The 17,155-nt window shown below is 45.2% G+C and overlaps 4 non-coding genes across 4 annotated transcripts; all 4 read left to right on the forward strand.

Moving 5' to 3' along the window:
- The first annotated feature begins 4,015 nt into the window (after positions 1-4,015).
- Positions 4,016-4,089, forward strand: Trnan-guu (transfer RNA asparagine (anticodon GUU)). Its single transcript has one exon. It is a non-coding gene; the product is annotated as a tRNA-Asn (tRNA).
- A 6,500-nt stretch (positions 4,090-10,589) lies between these two features.
- On the forward strand, positions 10,590-10,663 carry Trnan-guu (transfer RNA asparagine (anticodon GUU)). The gene has a single exon. It is a non-coding gene; the product is annotated as a tRNA-Asn (tRNA).
- Positions 10,664-11,352: 689 nt separating this feature from the next.
- On the forward strand, positions 11,353-11,424 carry Trnat-cgu (transfer RNA threonine (anticodon CGU)). Its single transcript has one exon. It is a non-coding gene; the product is annotated as a tRNA-Thr (tRNA).
- A 333-nt stretch (positions 11,425-11,757) lies between these two features.
- On the forward strand, positions 11,758-11,831 carry Trnan-guu (transfer RNA asparagine (anticodon GUU)). Its single transcript has one exon. It is a non-coding gene; the product is annotated as a tRNA-Asn (tRNA).
- The last annotated feature ends 5,324 nt before the right edge of the window (positions 11,832-17,155 follow it).

Genomic DNA, 17,155 nt, shown 5'->3' on the forward strand with positions numbered 1-17,155 from the left:
TACTTATTACGCAAAAACCCCAGTCACCTTATAATGGGGGGTGATTTTAATTGCGTCCTCAACAGGAAAGATCAGAGTCCAAATTTTAATTATTCTGCTGAATTAAAATATCTCGTTAGTAGCTTAAAGCTAAAGGATGCTTGGGAATGCAAACACCCTGCTGTTGTCGAGTACACTTATGCAACTTCCAATGCATGCAGCAGAATCGACAGATTCTACATTACCGACAATCTCGAAACGGCTTTATTGAAAACAGAAACGGTTCCTGTCTACTTTTCGGACCATTCCGGTGTGTTGGCCTGTATAAATCTACAAGCGCAGCCAATACGCCGCTTCAAAAACCAGTGGAATTTAAATGTCTCGCTGTTACAAGACCGTGAATTAGAAGATCAGATAAAAGACGCATGGACGTTATGCCTGCGTGCTCTTCCTAGATACGCGACTACCATAGAATGGTGGACAAAAATGACAAAGCCGAAACTTGGAAAGACGATAATGCAATATAGCTTTCAGAGGGCCAGAGATCTTAAGAACACTATAGAGTTCTATTACTCAGTACTCAGAGAGCTATACGGTCAAACATCTGGTTCACATCTTCGCCTGACAGATATCAAAAAAATTAAGGCTAAATTACTCAGCATTAAGAGGCATCAACTGGAAGGACTTAAAATAAAATCCAAGGCGAAATCTGTCTCAGAGGACGAAACAACTTCCCTATACCACCTTCTGAAGCATGCTCAAAACACAAGAACAATGCTTATCGACGAATTACGGACGACGAATGGTACAAGTCTTAGGACACAGAAAGAGATTTTGAATGAGATCTATCGCTACTTCGATAACTTATATTCCGAAAATTCCAGCTGCGAGGAATCTATTGATGATTTCCTCGACTTTCTTGTGCCACAGCTGACGGATGATGACAACGTTACCTTCCTGTCGCACGTCTGTAATGAGGACGTTTATGTGACTCTGTGTACCTCCCCTCTGAAAAAATCCCCAGGGCCTGATGGTCTACCTGCAGAATTTTACGTCCGCTATTGGCCGATAGTGGGAGGGACAATTACAGTGATTGTAAATGAAGTTCTTCAGGGCGCAATGATACCCTCTGAATTTAAAGAAAGTAAAATAGTCCTTATCCCCAAAACTAAAGGACACTAAGATCTTTCTAACTTCCGACCGATTTCGTTGCTCAATGCGGACTATAAAATAATAGCAAGAATTCTCAACAAGAAAATTTCATCCTTAGCAAGTAGACTGATTAGTCCGTATCAACACTGCATTGCAGGTAAAACTCTGTTTCACAATTTAGCGGAATTTCGGGATATAATTGCAATCACACCCGTCACTAACATCAAATGTGCCCTGGTTTTCCTGGATTTTCATAAAGCATTCGATCTCGTGAATCATATCTACCTTTTCAAGACGTTAAAAAAGCTCGGTTTCCAGGAACGAGCCTTAAACGTAATAAAAAACGTGGCGACAGGAATAAACGCATGCATAGCAGTTAACAGTCAGGCTACGAGAAAATTCCAAATACGACGCGGTGTTCCTCAGGGAAGCCCCCTTTCTATGTCACTATTTGCCATTTCACTGGACCCATTTCTTAAACGTATTCACGATAAATTAACAGGTATAACACTGTCAGGGTGCAAAACAGCTATAAAAGCTTATGCTGATGATGTAGGCGTCATAATCAGAAATAATGACGATGTAGCTACGTTAGCTGCAGTGATTCAGACTTACTGCAGTGCGTCTGGGGCAAATTCAAATGAAAAGAAAAGCAAAATTTTACATCTTAGGGGTTTTGAGCACATAAACGTAGAGTGGGCAAAGTTGGTCAGGCAGCATACGACGCTTGGTGTCACATTGACCGCATGCCCAATGAAAATGACTGCGTTGAATTGGAAAGCTGCGGCACGGAAAGTGCAGGGTGCTATAATGGAAAATTTATCACGGAATATGAATCAGATTCAGAGGATTAAGTACATCAACACGTGTATCTTAGCTACAGCATACCACACCGCTCAGCTCTTTCCACTACCCAAAATGATAGCCAAGAACATAACGTCCAGAATCACAAATTTTCTGTGGAAAGGAGAACTGTTTCGAGTAACCGCCAAAGTGGCTACCTTACATCCCCGAAATGGTGGTTTAGGTCTCATCAATATTACCAACAAAGCCTCTGCACTCTTCGTCAAAAGGCAATTAACTATCATTAGAGAAGTACCGGAAAGTATTTCAAGCCGACTTTTTGAAATTCTAAAACCTCGCAGCCTGCAGCCTCCTATTGATGTGCAAAAAATTAACAATCGTCTCCAGCACGTGCGAGCCTTTTATATTGAACTTAGCTACTTGAGGGACGAAGTTACACGGCTACGTCAGCTAACGTCAAGAGATATTATGCGGGTCTGGGAGACGTGTGAAGGAAAGAATAAAGTAGAGAGACAGTTTCCTCACATACACTGGACTGTTATCTGGCAAAACATCAATTTAAAAGTTTTATCTTCTGACATAAGAACAGCATGGTACAAAGCCGTTAATAATATCATTAGCACCAACGAAAGATTATATGAAATTGGCCTCAGTGACACCAATCTATGTCAACGATGTCGACTAGTGGACACAATTATCCATCGATACACTTGTGGCGGCAATATACATATCTGGAATTGGCTCAAAGTGCAAATAGCTCTCATTACAAGGTCTTCACCTCAGTACATCTCGCTGTCAGTGCTGCACAGACCACAAGACCGTTATTTTCCAGAGACGAAGAATAATGCCGTGTATTGGCTCCTAGGAAATTATGTAACTTACGAAACTCATGACGCTGGAACTGACACCGTTACAGATTTCAAGATATACTTACAGTGCAAATACCACAAAACACATACGTATGCAGACCACAAGAAGAAATATGGTAATATGCTACAAATTATATTTGATAGAATGGGGATAGGCTAAACACCATCAACCTAAAGCACCCAGTATTGAGTGACTATATAACTATGTGCAGAATTGTTGTCTGTTTCATTTCTTATACTTTCATTTTTGTTGATTTTCCACTATGACAAAATGGTCAAAAACGACAACAAATAAAAAATTTAAAAAAATTAAAAAAAATGAAGGCAGGAACAACAAGTAGAAGATTGAGTTATATTTTTCATTTTATGCACATGGAGAGCCATTACATATTTCACGAACGAATTCCTTTCATTTAATCATGATAATATAAAAAACCATAAAAAAAGAGGAAATACTAATTAGAAGAAATTAAAAACAAAAAAAAAATAAAAAAATTAAAAAAACAAAAAAAAATTTGCTAAAGTGGGCAGTTGTATCTTTGGATCATAGGAGCGACAAGGTCGAAAATCAGTGATGGGTATGGTGGAGACATTGTGGCCAGGCCTCAGATTATTCTTGACCCCTGCCCACTTTGCCTCCTTCTGCCTATTACTTATAAAAAAATTAAAAAAAAAAGTGGTTAAGGAAAAAAAAGTGGAAAAAAAAAGTGGCGCAATTGGTTAGCGCACGGTACTTATAAGGCAGTAGCCGTGAGCAATGCCGGGGTTGTCAGTTCGAGCCTCTTTGTAAATAAAAAAAAAAAAAGAAAAAAAAAAAAAAGTGGTAGAGCACTGGTCTCGTAAACCAGGCGTCGTGAGTTCGAACCTCACAGAAGGCATTCATTTTTTAAACCTTCCTGCAAGGAGCGGAGCTATCTCGAGCAGCATCTAACACATGGCAGTACACTGAATGAAAGGGATGTTCTACAACCTATGACAAGTATTCTACTGACCTCGGAGGTTTTCTGAATGCATAGGCAGAACATTGGTTTGTATGCATTTTGTAGTATAATGTCATGCTTGGCGATGTCATTCGTTTACGAGCCTCGCTACAGTGTGCATGCACGTTATCCATGTGAAGAGGCGTAAGCAAATGCTACCATTCTGCGAGATTCCTGCAGAAGGTATACGAATTGCGTTGATATACAGAGCACAAGGGAGCCAAAGTCAAGGCCTCCGTGGCGCAATCGGCTAGCGCGTTCGGCTGTTAACCGAAAGGTTGGTGGTTCGAGCCCACCCGGGGGCGAAATCGTTTTAACCGGCACCGAGGTGAGGACATACGTCAACTTTGTTAGAGATACACAGCTAGTGTAACAATTTGGCTGCGTTTGAGTGATGCCACAGAGCCTTATACACATTCAGCCAAGTGACACTGTAGGTAAAAACATGGCCCTACACAGACGTTCTACTGTTTTCCTTTTTATTCGTCATGTGTGACACTGCAGTAGAGCGACGCCCACTACAAAAGACGTATTCTTTACATTCAATTTCAGCATATACGTCGCGAGTGCCATATGACAGGGCCTGTCTCTCGATGTCGATTTGTATTTGGTGTGTCTTAAGTGTCGGTCTGCAGTAGGCCGCTGTTGGCCGAGCGACGTGCAGTCGCCTTACATGAAGCCCCATGGGCAACGCCAGTGCCACTGTGGACAACAGCGCACTGTAGCCAGAGAGAGGAGCCGAAAGGCGCATTTCGCAGTCGAGCCACGCTATCCCACAAGCTGTGCACTAGGTCAGGATTGTGCAGACCGCAAACTTTTGGTGGGCCGACGCTCGTCGTCGATCGTAAGGGCGAAACATTCAAGAGATTTGGAAAACGGCAATGTGGACACCCCCAGCAGCAGCTGTGTGCCAAATCCGATATCTGGTCGAGGGCTGCAAGATTCAGTATGATGAAGTAACAATCTGGGGATAGCTCACAAACGCTAAGCTGTCGCCTTCTTAGCTCAGTGGTAGAGCACTGGTCTCGTAAACCAGGGGTCAGTTCCGCCGCAGCAGCGGCCGTGTGCAGACGTGCCGGAGTGCTCGCTCCGCGCGTGTTTGGCGGCGCCTGCAGCTGTTGGGCCTTGTAAGTACATCATGGCCTTAGCCATGGATGATCAGTTACGCCGTTACACGTTGCGTTTCCAATTCCCGTTCGGTTTTAGCCGACCACAGGTCCACGAATTAGTCGATTTCTTCTTCGACAGATTGAGTGTTAAAGACGAGGAAGTTTTAGGATTTTCATACGATTTCCTGGCGAATGCTGTCTACGTGAAACTTGTTAGTGACGAGCCTTGTTTACCTGTAATGGACTTAACTAAGGGTACTGCCGAGTTCGTTAATTCTGATGGTGAAATTTGTAAAGTTGTCGTTACCCATGCTGGGTTAGGTCTGCGCACGGTCCGTGTGTTCAACCTACCATTTGAAATTGAACTTGCACGTATTCGGCAATGTCTGTCCCAGTATGGGAACGTATTGGACATTCACCAAGAGCAGTGGAGTGGACTTAAACACTTCAATGTGGATAATGGTGTCAGGGTAGCGCGAATTGACCTCTCGAAGCATATCCCGTCGAATGTCGTGATACAAGGCTTCCGGGCACTCGTTATGTACGAGGGGCAACCACGTACTTGTGTACTTTGTGGCTCTACGGACCATCTGAAGGCCGCGTGTCCCCGTGCTAAACCAGTGCGTCGTGTTTTGCGACAACGCGATGCCCTTGCAGCAGGGCAGGATGGCAATAGGCCGACGTATGCCGAGAGCCTTGTCGGTCCGTCTGTCGTTAGCGCGCCACAGCTGCACGCGGCTGAGGTTGTGCCTGACGTGACCGCCGCCGATGTAAACACAGCTACGGCGAGCCGAATGCCCGTTGATTCTGACGCGGAACACTATGCAATCGACGGGGCCGGAAATTCGCGCCCTTCTGATGCTGGCGTGGTCCGTGTGGAACTTCCGCCAGGTTTGCCCGATCAACATCTGCACCCATCTGCGGAGAGTCTTCCACCTGAGGACTCTGGTAACCAGCCGCGAGTTTCCCATCCCCTTGAAGTGAATTCTCCGCTAAGCGCAGTTTCCGGCAACGAACAGTCTCCCGCGGGTGCTACTCTTATCGCTGCGAAACCCGACATCAACGAACACGTTGAAGACGTCCGTCCTCGGAAGAAAGGACGACAAAAGAAATCGGTCCGTAAGCAGAGTGACGAGGAAACTCGTACTCTTGAACAGAAACTGCAACGTACAATCAAGCAGTTCCGGACCGATGAATGTGAGAGAATCGTTACAGACGATGGAGTACAGGTCGTGCAGCATTCAGAGGAGACCGATGTGGTGATGCATGTCGACAGTTCTGGACCCGATGCATTTATGGATACCACTCCCTCGCCGGGGTCGAGCACGCAGCCGTCCTGGACCGACGATACGCATTAACATGGTATTGCCCTTTCTTATGCGGGATTACAAAATTGCAACTGCTAATATAAATCGAATAACATCTGATGTCAAATTAAAATGTTTGACTGACTATATGTACGCCGCCGATATAGATATCGTTTTCTTACAAGAAGTCGTCACACCCAAGGTCGGAAATGTCACGGGCTATGAGGCCATCATCAATATCGGCGATGAGGCAGGGACTGCAATTTTGTACAAAGCGGGCATCACTTGCAGACCTCGAGCGATTTTAGAAACGGGTAGAGGGATTGTCGTACAATTCGAAGATTTGCTTTTGATCGACGTCTACGCCCCGACTGGATCTACAGGCCGAAGGGATAGGAGTGTTTTTTATCGCGATGAAATTGTACCATTATTATCCTGTGGTTGTTCGAGGATTTTATTGGGCGGCGATTTTCATTGTGTTGTACGCAGAGAAGACCAGTGTCCGAATTTTAATTTTTTTTTGGAGTTGCGAGATTTAATTGATGGGCTGGCCTTACAAGATACCTGGTGCTCACTTCGCCCGCAGGTCGCCGGATATACTTATGTTACCGCTGCCTCCGCTAGTCGTCTGGATAGGTTTTATGTATCTAAAGACATTTTAAGCGCTGCCAGGGATTGTGAAATATGGCCTGTTAATTTTAGCGACCACTGTGCGTATCACATCACGCTTCGGCATGTCTCGCAGAAAACCTTTTTGGGTCGAGGCGTCTGGCAACTGAACGTCGCCCTGTTGAACGACGGCGACCTGAAGAAGGATCTTATTGCAACGTGGCAATGGTGCCTCCAGCGACGACAAAGATATAGGGAGCGTGTTCATTGGTGGACGGAGTTAGTGAAGCCGCACATAAAGAAATGTATTTGTCAGTTTGCCAGGGCTAAGGCGTACTGGAAGAAACTGACGTTGGAGTTTTATTTTACCGCTCTCCGCCAGTTGTATAACGATTCCTCTGCACTGCCTGGCAATCTCCTACGCATTAAACGTACCAAAGCCAAAATCACCGCTTTGGTTTGTGAGTCTCTGGCAGGAGCCCAAGTCCGGGCACGCTCTTCCGATGGCACCTTTAATGAGTCTGCGTCCTTGTACCACGTCGTACGGGAAGCTAAAAGGGGGAGACAAAAAATCATTACTCAACTGACAGATGACGAAGGTCGTGTTTGTGATGAGCAAGGCGAGCTTAAGACTTTTATTCGGAATCATTTCCGGCAACTTTACTCACTGCATGACACAGATGTAGAGGCGGAAGAGGAATTTTTGTCTAACATTACGGCATCGGTGGATCCGGACGACCACGCACAGCTCCTGGCAACCATAACTAACTTCGAAGTGAAGTCTATCATTACGTCTGCGGCGAAAGGAAAAGCTGCAGGCTTAGACGGTTTGACGATTGAATTTTATCTTCGGTACTGGGATGTTTTCGGCGACGAACTGACTATCATGTATAATGAATTGTTAATGAATACTGCTCTTCCATCGCAGTTTACTGAGGGCATGATAGTCTTAGTCTCCAAACCGTCACCGGGGACTTCACTCAATAACTTACGACCAATCACCCTACTCAACGCAGATTTCAAAATCTTTACTAGGATTATCAATGCCAGACTCAAGCCAGTCCTTCGTAAAGTTCTTGGTTCATATCACATGAACGTGGTTACTGGCCGATCAATGATAGACGCCCTGTGCGAATACCGAGATATTGCATATTTGACTTGGATTTGCAAGACCACGCTGGCAATAGTCTTTTTTGACTTCGTTAAGGCATTTGATAGGACTAACCACGGATTTCTGTTCAGAACGCTGGAAAAACTGGGTTTCAACCAGCATTTCGTACAGATAATCAGGAACTGTATCTGCAATACGTCTTCCCGCGTGAAATTCAACGGCCAGTTAACAGCCCCTGTGCCCATTCAACAAGGTTTGCGACAAGGGTGCCCGCTTTCTACGACTCTTTTCGCCATTGCTATAGAGCCACTACTGAAGACGTTTTGCGTCACCTTACCGGGTCTTCAAACGCTGAATACCAAGACCGTCTGTCATGCCTATGCGGACGATATTAGCGTCCTTATCAACAACGACGAAGAGTTCGATACCGTGCGACGGCTTGTACACCGGTATGCCAGCGCCTGCGGTGCACGCCTTAACGAACGGAAATCCAAAGTCTTGCATTTAGGTCCGCAGGCTCGCTTTGCGAACACCGTTTGGTTAGAGGCAACCAACCAACTCAAGCACCTTGGTTTGATTCTCACTTCGAATCCACGGGAAATGGTGAGAGTGAATTGGGAACAGAAGCTCAACGTCCTTCGAGCTTTGATTCGAGAGCACAATATGCGGTCTTTAGACAGGATTCAGAGAGCACATTTCGTCAATTATTATGTTCTCAGCAAGATTTACCATGTTGCCGCTGTTCTCCCTATTCCTACCGATATTGCAAACAGAATTTTAGCTCTTGCAGGCTGGTACGTTTGGCGAGGTAATATTTTTAAAGTCGCTTTCAAGGCTACCGCTTTACCTCACTATAAAGGTGGTCTAGCCCTTAAAGATGTTGAATTACAGTGCTTAGCGATTTTTCTAGCTAGAACATCAAGGATCTTACGATGTAGTCAGACAGGTCTTACGGCACGTCTATTCCAGCAGTTACGACCACCGGATATGAGGCCACCGATAAATGTTGGACCTATCCATCCCGAGCTCGTTCATATTCGCCGATATTACGTGGAGTCCAGCTATGTGCATCAACACCTGCAAGCATTCACTGCTGCGGCTGTTTACAGTGTATTTACGAATCGGCAACAGAATAACTCTATTGAAATGAAGTATCCTGGCAAGAACTGGCGACAAATTTGGATGAATATCAGCACTCCTCTTCTTCGTCCCCGAGTACGTTCCTTGTGGTATGATGTTGTGAACGAGGTGATGCCCACGGGAGAGAAATTGTGTAAGATCCAACTACGGCCTACTCCGACTTGCGACGCATGTGGACATGTGGAAACGTTGCAACACATATTATACTGCAGAGATCAAACACAAATCTGGAACTGGACGAGAATGAAACTGGCTCTTATTAATAGAACGTCGCCATCCGCAATACAACTGCAGGATATACTCCACCCGGACTGGCAATTATTTCCAAAATCTAAAAATAATAGCTATACCTGGTTAATTGGACAGTACCTCTATTATATGCTGACGACTAAAACGCCTACACTTTCTGATTTTCATATGTATCTTATTGCCGAATATTACGCGATCAAACGATTACGGAAAAATAAAGAAAAATTTCAGGAATTTCTCACCGTTGCTTTGAATGATGGAAAACTTTAAGTGTGCGAACTATTGAGTACGATTATTGCTTTTTATTTCTTTCTTCTATTATCAGGGTATCTCTTTGTCAGTTCTCCGGACTTTATTGTTTCATGGTTGGTACAATGTGTGCACCTAAGGCCAAAGAGAAGCAGCATGCAACAGGATGCTAAACTTGTGGAGCCAATATCTATTTCTGTTTCTTTACGTTCACCAGAAGACACGTATAGTTTAATTTGATAGAGTTTAACTCCGACGAGGCAGTATTTCTTTCTAGATACCCGTTTTTCCTCAACACGGACCTTTATTTTCTCCTTATTATCTATGATGCTGAAAGAGAAACATATGCTCTTGTTGATTTGTCTCCATCAATTCAAGGAACACACCAGTTACTTTAGTGAATAACTGCAAGGAAACAGCACGGCGGCCATCTCGGCGAACATACTCTCAACGCTAAGAGATGACAACATTGAATCAAGCCTTCAAGCAACTCAAACATCGATGAAAGAAGAACGACACGGAAACATTCATGCCATTACTAAGTGAAGACGAGCTTGAGAGGTAGTGATCCTGAGATATACCACCGCAAAATATATATATAAAAAAAAATAAAAAAAAATAATAAAAAAATAAAAAAATCTCCAAAAAAATAAAAAAATAAAAAAAAGGGGTCGTGAGTTCGAACCTCACAGAAGGCATTCATTTTTTAAACCTTCCTGCAAGGAGCGGAGCTATCTCGAGCAGCATCTAACACATGGCAGTACACTGAATGAAAGGGATGTTCTACAACCTATGACAAGTATTCTACTGGCCTCGGAGGTTTTCTGAATGCATAGGCAGAACATTGGTTTGTATGCATTTTGTAGTTTAATGTCATGCTTGGCGATGTCATTCGTTTACGAGCCTCGCTACAGTGTGCATGCACGATATCCATGTGAAGAGGCGTAAGCAAATGCTACCATTCTGCGAGATTCCTGCAGAAGGTATACGAATTGCGTTGATATACAGAGCACAAGGGAGCCAAAGTCAAGGCCTCCGTGGCGCAATCGGCTAGCGCGTTCGGCTGTTAACCGAATGGTTGGTGGTTCGAGCCCACCCGGGGGCGAAATCGTTTTAACCGGCACCAAGGTGAGGACATACGTCAACTTTGTTAGAGATACACAGCTAGTGTGACAATTTGGCTGCGTTTGAGTGATGCCACAGAGCCTTATACACATTCAGCCAAGTGACACTGTAGGTAAAAACATGGCCCTACACAGACGTTCTACTGTTTTCCTTTTTATTCGTCATGTGTGACACTGCAGTAGAGGGACGCCCACTACAAAAGACGTATTCTTTACATTCAATTTCAGCATATACGTCGCGAGTGCCATATGACAGGGCCTGTCTCTCGATGTCGATTTGTATTTGGTGTCTCTTAAGTGTCGGTCTGCAGTAGGCCGCTGTTGGCCGAGCGACGTGCAGTCGCCTTATATGAAGCCCCATGGGCAACGCCAGTGCCACTGTGGACAACAGCGCACTGTAGCCAGAGAGAGGAGCCGAAAGGCGCATTTCGCAGTCGAGCCACGCTATCCCACAAGCTGTGCACTAGGTCAGGATTGTGCAGACCGCAAACTTTTGGTGGGCCGACGCTCGTCGTCGATCGTAAGGGCGAAACATTCAAGAGATTTGGAAAACGGCAATGTGGACACCCCCAGCAGCAGCTGTGTGCCAAATCCGATATCTGGTCGAGGGCTGCAAGATTCAGTATGATGAAGTAACAATCTGGGGATAGCTCACAAACGCTAAGCTGCCGCCTTCTTAGCTCAGTGGTAGAGCACTGGTCTCGTAAACCAGGGGTCGCGAGTTCGAACCTCACAGAAGGCATTCATTTTTTACACCTTCCTGCAAGGAGCGGAGCTATCTCGAGCAGCATCTAACACATGGCAGTACACTGAATGAAAGGGATGTTCTACAACCTATGACAAGTATTCTACTGGCCTCGGAGGTTTTCTGAATGCATAGGCAGAACATTGGTTTGTATGCATTTTGTAGTTTAATGTCATGCTTGGCGATGTCATTCGTTTACGAGCCTCGCTACAGTGTGCATGCACGATATCCATGTGAAGAGGCGTAAGCAAATGCTACCATTCTGCGAGATTCCTGCAGAAGGTATACGAATTGCGTTGATATACAGAGCACAAGGGAGCCAAAGTCAAGGCCTCCGTGGCGCAATCGGCTAGCGCGTTCGGCTGTTAACCGAAAGGTTGGTGGTTCGAGCCCACCCGGGGGCGAAATCGTTTTAACCGGCACCAAGGTGAGGACATACGTCAACTTTGTTAGAGATACACAGCTAGTGTGACAATTTGGCTGCGTTTGAGTGATGCCACAGAGCCTTATACACATTCAGCCAAGTGACACTGTAGGTAAAAACATGGCCCTACACAGACGTTCTACTGTTTTCCTTTTTATTCGTCGTGTGTGACACTGCAGTAGAGGGACGCCCACTACAAAAGACGTATTCTTTACATTCAATTTCAGCATATACGTCGCGAGTGCCATATGACAGGGCCTGTCTCTCGATGTCGATTTGTATTTGGTGTCTCTTAAGTGTCGGTCTGCAGTAGGCCGCTGTTGGCCAAGCGACGTGCAGTCGCCTTATATGAAGCCCCATGGGCAACGCCAGTGCCACTGTGGACAAGAGCGCACTGTAGCCAGAGAGAGGAGCCGAAAGGCGCATTTCGCAGTCGAGCCACGCTATCCCACAAGCTGTGCACTAGGTCAGGATTGTGCAGACCGCTAACTTTTGGTGGGCCGACGCTCGTCGTCGATCGTAAGGGCGAAACATTCAAGAGATTTGGAAAACGGCAATGTGGACACCCCCAGCAGCAGCTGTGTGCCAAATCCGATATCTGGTCGAGGGCTGCAAGATTCAGTATGATGAAGTAACAATCTGGGGATAGCTCACAAACGCTAAGCTGCCGCCTTCTTAGCTCAGTGGTAAGTTCCGCTTGAGACGCGACAGCGATCGGACGTGCTGTGTATTCGATCCGCCGTTTCCCTCGGGTTGTGACTATTTACTTTGTGTGTGTGACGTTTCTTTGTTTTCTTTTCTTCGTTGTTTCGTCGCCTTAGTGTTTGTGTTGTGTCTTGTGTATTATAGCGGCTTTTGCCGCATTAATTAAGTGTTATGGCTTCCCGGTTGTTTCCGCGGAAGTGTACTCTCAGTTTTCAGTTTAACAAGGCCACCAGGACTGTTCAACCAACTTCGTTGGAAATTCACGAATGGATTGTGGATACGATTGGCATTACATCGGACCGGGTACATACGGCGTATTTTGACACAGAACTTTACTGCTTTTTTGTGAAATTGTTGAACCCGGTTTTGCTAGATAAGATTTTACTTAAACATGGTGAGCAAGTGTCGTTCCGTCATAGAGATGGTTCTGTTAGCAGTGTTACTGTTTCAAATGCGGAAATTACGTATACCACAGTTCGGGTTTATAATTTACCCCCTGAAGTTGAAAACAGTTATCTCAAGGAAGCTTTGCTTGGTTATGGTACCGTTCGGTCAATTCGAAATGAACGTTGGTCTGCATAACATAAGCTGCAATGTTATAATGGTATCAGATCGGTTGAAATGCATATTAAGTCGAATATACCGTCCCATCTGGTTGTATGTGGTTATCGTGTTCATCTTACTTATGAGGGGCAAGTTGGTACGTGTTTTCTATGTAATGAAAATGGTCATGTTCGTGCTAATTGCCCTAAGCGGGTGTTTGTGCTTAAAAATGGGCTAGCACAACGCCGCAAATTAACGGTTGCCGATCTTGTGCCAGCAGCTTCCTCCACTGTTTCCTGTCAGCCTCCTGCAGTAGATTCTTCACAACGGGTGACACCCTCCTCTGATGCAGGTTTTCCCCCGTTACCCACTCGCCCAGATGTATCGGCTGCTCCTACACCGATCCCGTCTGTTTCCAATAACAAACGCCGTCGTGCTAGTGATACCGGTAGCACTGATGACGAAGCTGCTGTTTCGCAGCCGGTTTGTGATTCTGACGAGAGAATTCCGGAATCTCCCATGCCTGTTTCGGATTCTGTTCCTGCTGTGTCTCCTGCTTTGCCTGATGACGTCAAACTTGCTGCCACGCCGTCGGCGCAAGAGCCACAACATTCGGTCGAGGTGGTGTTGACATCCTCCCCGACTCAAGCATCACAACATGTTGACGACACTTCGGTGCAGCCAGCTGTTTGTCAGAAAGTCGCTCCTAGAACTGCGCGCTCCGCTTCAGCGGATTCCAAACCTATCTCTCCACCTCCTACACTTCCAATACCTCCACCTTCTGATGCTGGTGCCGATGTTCCTGATGCAGTTTTCCCCTTGCTGGCTCCTTCTTCTGATTCCTCTCGCCCTGCTTATACTTCGGATGCCTTGGTTGACGTGCCTGATCTCGAACCCCCCACTCCGCCTGCTCTTGAAACTGGTGTGCATCAAATACGCCGTCGGGTGAAAGTGCCCCCCAATCTTCACGCGGTACGGAAAAAACACAAGCATGCAAAGGATGACTCTGATTCCGTTGATTCCGGGCAATCACCCTCTGCCATGTCTGATGTTGATGATATGGATGTCGTTGCTTCTAATGTGGTGTAATTAGGGTTCATTTTCCCTTTTTTGGTTGATGTTGCAGGCGTACACGTTTATTACCTTAAATATAAATAGCATTCAATCCGCTCTGAAGTTCGCGTCTCTGCAGCAGTTTATTTATGACTCTGCAGCTGATGTTGTTTTCCTGCAGGAAGTCTCCGTTGCACACCTGTTTGTTCCTGGCTTTCGCACTATTATAAATTTTGCGCCTGAGTTTTCCACAGGTACTGCCTTACTAATTCGTGACGGTATTCCCGTTACCGAAATTGAGCTCTTAGACTCGGGAAGGGGTATTGGTTGTCGGTTATTTGACACAACCTTGGTTAATATTTACGCCCCCTCTGGTTCCAGCAAACGGCAGGAAAGGTCTCGTTTTTATAAAGAGGATCTGATTTATCTTTTACGCAAAAATCCTGCGACTTTGATATTGGGGGGTGATTTTAATTGTGTATTACAAGCTAAGGACCAATCCCCTCATTTTAATTATTGTTTCGAGCTACATTCTCTTGTACATCAACTACGCCTACGCGATGCGTGGGAGGTAAAACACCCCACTTTAGTTAAATTTACATTTTTTACTGCCACCTCAAGTAGTCGCCTTGATCGATTGTATATTTCTGACCCCCTTAGTGCTTCTGTTTTAAATGTAGATGTTATTCCAGCCAGTTTTACGGATCATTGTGCCCTTGCGGTTATAATTAATTTGGAGCGTCAGCCTCTTAAACTTTATCGGCCGCTGTGGAAATTAAACGTCTCCTTGCTCGATGACCCTGACATCGAACCTTTAATACAGACGGCGTGGGACATGGTTTTACGTTCTCTGCGATACTATCCGTCTAAGCTTCACTGGTGGATCCACTGTGCGAAGCCAAAACTACGTCGCACATTAATATCCTACAGTTATCATAGAGCGCGAGATCTGAAACTGACATTTGAGTATTATTATTCGGTGCTTCGCGAACTTTATGATCCTTCTAGAATGACATGTGCCCACCTTTCTGAGATTCGGAAAATTAAAGCCAAGCTTCTTAGTCTTAAACGCCTTCAGATGGAAGGATTGAAGCTTAAATCTAAACCACCGTCCACCTTGGCACATGAAATGACTTCTATGTACCATCTGTTTCGTCACCAAAAGAACCGTCGACGTGTCTTGATTGACGGTCTTATGGCAGCTGATGGTCGCCGGCTTACCTTACAGAATCAAATAACCCATGAACTTACCTGCTACTATGAGACCTTATATGCTGTGGCTGATTCTGATCCGTTTGATAATGACGAGATTTTAACTGCTATCCCATCCGTTTTAACAGAGGACCATAATACGGAATTTTTAGCTCCTTTTACTGCAGAAGAAATTTCAGCTTTTATTGCTTGTTCACCATCTCACAAATCTCCTGGTCCGGATGGCCTTCCTAAGGAGTTTTTTGTTCGCTTTTGGACTATTATAGGGCCTGTTTTTACGGATATAGTAAATGAAATTTTGAATGGTGGCACAATTCCAGCCGATTTCAAGAGAGGTACGGTTGTCCTGATACCGAAATCTGCTGGTTTGAAGACAGCTAGTGACTTTCGTCCTTTAACCCTTTTAAATTTTGATTATAAGACGGCTGCTAGGGCTGTTAATGCACGTCTATCCCTCTTGCTTACACCTGTGATAACTCCTTGTCAAAGCTGCTTTCCGGGGCGCTCCATCTTGACGCCTCTGGCGGGGTATCGTGATATTGTGTCGATTGTTGCTGTCACCAATATTTCCTGTGCGCTTTTATTTGTTGATTTTAGTAAGGCTTTTGATCGTGTGTCCCTTTCGTTTTTAGAGCTTCTGCTGCACCGACTCGGTTTTAATGAAAAGGCGCTGCTGGTTCTTAAGAATATGACGACTGGCATTTCTGCTAAGATTGACATTAATGGACAGCTGACGAAGGTCATTGATATTAAACGTGGCGTCCCGCAAGGTAGCCCTTTATCCATGACCCTTTATGCTCTCTCCCTTCAACCACTCCTCACACGTCTCAACTCGACACTTCGTGGTCTTACGATCTCTGGGGTTACCCAGACTGCAACAGCTTATGCTGATGATTTGGTTGTTTTGCTTCGTTCCACCGCAGAAGTGCCGCCGTTGAAAATGGAACTAGATAAATTTTCTGCGGCCTCAGGTTCTCGTCTCAACCCCCGTAAAAGCAAACTCCTGAATTTGCGGGGCTTTGAACATGTGGTTGTTCCGTGGGTTACGGCTGTTGAACATCATACACATTTAGGTATCTATCTTGACCGGTGTATTCTTCGTATGGCTGCGAAAAATTGGCAAGTGGCCATTTCCAAGCTTCAAGGTGTTTTATTCGAACACTCATGGCGTTCGATACCGATACTGCAAAAAAAGCGTGTATTAGACACTTATGTTTTATGTAAAGTATATTACGTTGCTCAGTTGTTTCCGCTTCCTCGAATGCAGGGTGCAAAAATGGTCCAGCTTATTAACAGATATATTTGGCGGGGGCACATTTTTAAATTACGTTGTGATGTTCTTACGAAGCCGCGACTTGAGGGCGGCTTGTCGTTCACCGATGTCCGTGTCAAGGCTGCTGCCCTTTATGTTAAGCGCACCCTTCATCTTTTATTTTCTGAGTCCCCGACTGTTACTTCGCGATTATTCCATGTCGTTCGTCCTGCGAGCTTGTCACCGCCTATTAACGTAGGGCCTCTAAATGCGAAGCTACGGCATGTTCGGGACTTCTACATTGAGATTAGTTATCTGGATCTCCATTTACAACGTCGTCCTGTTTTTACTACGCGAACACTGCTTGACAAATGGCACAGGTCTTCTTCTTCCATCCCGATTGTTTTGCAATATCCCCGTTTTCATTGGCGTAACATATGGACGAATATCAGCTTACCCGTTCATTCCGCAACTGTTGCCTCCCTATGGTATAAGGTAGTTAATCAGCTGATTCCTACGAACGAACGACTTCATCGTAT

This window comes from Schistocerca serialis, chromosome 6, assembly GCF_023864345.2.
Source record: "Schistocerca serialis cubense isolate TAMUIC-IGC-003099 chromosome 6, iqSchSeri2.2, whole genome shotgun sequence".
Taxonomy (NCBI): domain Eukaryota; kingdom Metazoa; phylum Arthropoda; class Insecta; order Orthoptera; family Acrididae; genus Schistocerca; species Schistocerca serialis.